The sequence below is a fragment of the Babylonia areolata genome, chromosome 26, assembly GCF_041734735.1.
Source record: "Babylonia areolata isolate BAREFJ2019XMU chromosome 26, ASM4173473v1, whole genome shotgun sequence".
Taxonomy (NCBI): Eukaryota; Metazoa; Mollusca; class Gastropoda; order Neogastropoda; family Buccinidae; genus Babylonia; species Babylonia areolata.
Window position 1 is genome coordinate 19723434 of NC_134901.1, and position 5000 is coordinate 19728433.

The following is a 5000-nucleotide window of genomic DNA, read 5'->3' on the forward strand; positions in this document are numbered from 1 at the left end:
AAAGAACAGAACAGAACTTCTATTTGGGCTACTACTAAATGATTGAAGAAATAAAATAAACAAATAATCAACAATCAAAAAAATTCCCAAAGATTTTATCTATGCTAATGAAACTGGTATAATAGCCATAGTTTGTTCTCAAAGCATTAATTTCTCTAATGAAATGTAGTCCTGTATGGAGAATATCATGAGTGGAAACGTTACCTTGTGTCAACTGATGTCATCTTAATTCAAGGGTTGGACAACTTAAATGTACAAGTTCGCCTTCACAACAGAAAGACCAAGAAGTTGACTGATGGAACATAGACATTTATTGGTGATGCACACATATGGTAGGTGAGGGTGTTGGGGGGATGGAAGGGGCCAAAGTAACCTCCAGCATGCAAATGTATCTTGAATGGATTCCCCACTTCAGTTATAAAAGTCTCTTAAAACTCACCTCTTCCATACTGCCTACCACTAATTTGCTTGCACTTCTGCGGTGTGTGTGTGTGTGTTGGGGAGGGTGGGGGGTGGGGGGTGGGGTGAGTGGTTGCTTGTACATGTGTGTATGCATGTGTGTTTGCAAGCTGTGTGCGTGCGCTTGTACTTTAATGCATATGTACGCATGTATGCAAAACTTTTATTGTAAACATCAGGGGTTCCCTGTCTGGGAAGTGTGAGAGTCAGTCTGCATTATCATCATTATCATTATTATCATTCAAAGACAAGAAGATGGGGTCATACTTTGCACATATATGCATAGATCTCTCTGTGTGCAAGTGTGTGTGTGTGTGTGCGAGTGAGCAAATGTATGCGTTATAATCAGCATATAATTGCTAAGTTGAATGAATGCCAGCAAGTTTGAGTACACATCACATGCATGTTCATAAAGTGTGTACATCTCTCCTCTGTTTGAGTGTAATGTGCCTGTGAAAGTTGCAAACATGGAGACATGGATGTGTGGATCAATGTGTGTGCATGTGTGTATGTGTGCGATGCAAATTTGAAAGAAAATAACTTACAGAAGATGCTGCTATTCCATGCAATATCCGAGCACAGGTCAGTCAAGTTCCATGTCCGCATGTTGTTGGAAAAAAACCACAAAAATACACATTATCAACAAGAAAATATTAGGGCAGAGAAAATATGACTAAAAATTAAAAGGCAAAAAAAGATTTTTTTTTTTTAAAGATATAACAACTGACATGCAAGCTAATGATTATATGACATTGTAAAGCAACATTGTCAAAAGGTCAGTTTGTACATTAATTTATATATATAATTACACACACACACACACACACACACACAGATAACTATGTTCAAATGTACAAACTAGTGAATATTTGACAATGCTGCACAAATATCCATACATATCTAACAATTAATGCATAAAGTGGTTAACAGTTAGATGACATCCTTGTAGAAACGTCAAAACAATGCTACTTCAAAGAAGTATCATCATGATACAGAACAACTAAACCAGAGATACAAACGTAACCTTGGGCTGAAAGGTGTGAATGGATATATAACTGGCGACTTTTCGTTTCAATTTAGACACACAAACAAAACAGCAAGCGCAAGAGCCAAGTGGCTGAAGTCTTGGAACTTTCATTTGAGTGTCACATGTTTCAATCCTATCAAGGCTGCTGGTGGGTTAAAGGTGGAGATTAATCTATTGCCCAGGTCAAAAGATGTGCAGTATCTTGCCACTGCCTCAGTCCCCTTTGTATGTACACACATGCAAAATATCAAATGTGCATTATACAGATCCTGTAATCCATGTCAGCGTTCAGTGGGCTATGAAAACAAGAACATTCCCAGCATTCACCATTGCCAAAACCAGAATATGGCTGCCTACATCACATGGTGGAGTACAAATGGTCATACATTAAAAAAAAAAAAAAAATGATAAAAAAATCATGCACACAACTGAATGTGGGAAATGCAACCCATGAACACAGGACACACAAATGATTTTTTTTCTCTTTTTAACAGCACTGAATTAAAAACTATCATGTCCTTACAAAAGGTTTACTCCAGTAAAAAAAAAAAAAAAAAAAATAAAAAAATAAAAAAAAATTTAAAGTATGTGTAACAATAAAGCAAAATGAAAGTGAATCAGGGAGGCTAAGAAAAGACCAAGACAAACTGGCAGTGGCTGGACAGTAAAAGGGGTTGAGGGGTAGGTGGGTAGGTAAGGTGGGAGACAGTGTTGGCACATTGTTTTTTTCTGAGAATGTAATTGTTTTGTAGGTTTTCTGGTGTGTTTATTTGTTTGATTGATTGTTTGTTTTGTAATTGTACGTTGCTGCTGTTTTTGTTTATTAGTTTTGACCACACTGTTGTTGCTTTTCTTCTAAAAATATAATTGTTTTGTAGGTTTTCTGGTGTGTTTATTTGTTTGTTTTGCAATTGTATGTTGTTGCTGTTTTTGTTAGTTTTGACCACATTGTTGTTGTTTTCTTCTAGAAATATAATTGTTTTGTAGGTTTTCTGGTGTGTATATTTGTTTGTTTGTTTTGTTATTGTTGTTGTTGTTTTAGTTTGTTTTTTGTTTCTTTAATCCCACCACTGACCAAAATTGGCTGGGAAAAATGACATTCCAAACAGCACTGCCGGTATGATTTCATTAAAAATGTTTTTAGTCTCTGGTAATTATTCTCTGGAATCACAGAAGTTGCCATGCACAAACAGACTTAAATAAAACTTGTGTGTGTGTGTGTGTGTGTGTGTGTGTGTGTGTGTGTGTGTGTTAGTGTATGTGTGTGTGAGTGTGAACTTTGTTTTGTTTTATATTTCAACTTACAGACAATATACTTTTTACACTAAATATTAATACAGGGATTCGCATTCCTGAATGACTCTCTCTCTCTCTCTCTCTCACACACACACACACACACACACACACACACACAAACACACACACACACACACATTTACTCACTCACTCCCATATATTATGTAATCAAAATGAACCAATGAGAATTCACACCGTAACTTTAACTGTACTGTTATTCATCAGCAGGTTATTGTATATTTCCTGCATTTCCTTTGCATCAGTTACTCCTCAGTTTTGCCTCTTGGGTAGTGTCTGTTAAAAATAAATAAATAAAAAAATAAGAAAGGCAAGGCCTTCAAGACTCACTTGTAATACTCATTGAAAAGAAAAAAAAAGGTTACAAAAATCAGTTTTTTGAAATGTGTTCTCTACTCGTTATTAGAATTACATAAAGCTTCATGTGTATTTTTATTTAAAAAAAAAAAAAAAAAAAAAATTTAAAGGCTTCAATAGTTCAAAGCAGATTCACACCAGGGATGTTTGGGTAGAGAACGAGTGGTTTTGTGCACTGCGGTAATGCGGCATTCAACAATGACATTCAAAAATTATTATTTGAGCATGTTCTTTTAGTGGAATAAATCAAGACCGGTAATCGAAGTGAAAATACTGTTTAAATTATGTTATTTTGGTATATCTCAGGCATTTAAGAATTTCTTTCAAGTCCAAGGTATGTCCAAGGTACAGGAGATGTTTCCATCGCCTGAAACACACAGCAATATGGTGTCCGATATTTACAGATATGCAGAAATCCATGTTCGACAAGCATCTAAACTACGACACCATCCATTCAATTTCTCTTTTCTTTTCATTCTAGTTAATTCATTATCCACTTTAAAACATTCATATGCAGTAAACATGTCAATGATTATTTAAGATATTCTTTTCATTTTGTGGTAAAAGAGACATTGCCATCACGTCAGGCTTGCAACATGTTGTCAAGATCTGCACAAACCGGTGTAGACAAGGCTGACCCTAGTGAAATGGTCGATTAAAATTTTCTTTTATGTTCATTCTAGCTAATTTAGTGCCCACTTCAGAATATCCATATGCAGTAAACACATCAATAATGTAGTTAGTGTCACTGTATGTGTTCTGTCCAGAATCTGTATTTCTTTGCTTTTAATTGCGAACCAAAGAAACAAGTTCATGGCGCCTTCTCACAAGACGCTCGGGCAGCTGCAAAGGGGTAACAGTGTTTTCGGAATCCAGAACCAGCACCAACAAAATATACAGTTAATGATTCGGAAATATGGTTAAATTTGGGAGACATACAACCTATTATTGGTATGACTGCAAAGATTTTTTTCCTACTATGCTTAAGCCAAATTTGGTATTGGCAAACAAAGTATTTCCAGAATAAATGGCAATGTTAAAGTTTACCACGGACACACACACAGACAACCGAACACCAGGTTATAACATATATATATATATATATATATATATATGATAGTCATGTCCGACTATGACCATCAGAACAGCAGAGGAGGCAACTGCTGTTCCGACTGTTTGGGCTAGAATTTGATTATAGTGGAGAGTGTCTTGCCCAAGTTACATCCCCACTCTCTCAGCCAAGAGGGTTTTCGGACAGTCGGTGTTGGGATGGTTCCCAAAGGCCAACTAGCCCACAAGGCTGCAGCACTAAGAGCCAGTGCAATTTTGCCTCCTAGTTTGAGAGTCATAATCCTTATATAACATAGACTCACTTTGTTTTCACAAGTGTGTCAAAAAAAAGACATTCTATTGTTATAACATTGCACCATAGTTTCTTGTTAAGCCTTGAACTTGTTGATTTCTTTTGAAGGTCAATGTATATTTTGTTAATTGAGGTACATGTACTGAAGTAGTATCCCAAATAACATAATAATAATTATCAATAATAACTACATGGTTTACCGACTGCAGCATGGAAAAACTCTTCCCAACCTTTTTTCACAAAATGAAAAAAAATAACAGACCATCACTCGATTTAGCACCTAGCAGAAAAACGCTGGAAATTATTCTAGTAAAAAGTATATTGGTAGAGAACTGCACTCTGCAGCTGACAGCAGGGGAGTGGGTAGTTTGGAGGACCCGATGGTGACATTTGTTGGAAATTAATGAGTGACACCGTGCACGAAAATTAACGACACCCATTCCAAGCAATGGTTGATGATCTCCCTCATGCATTAGTCAA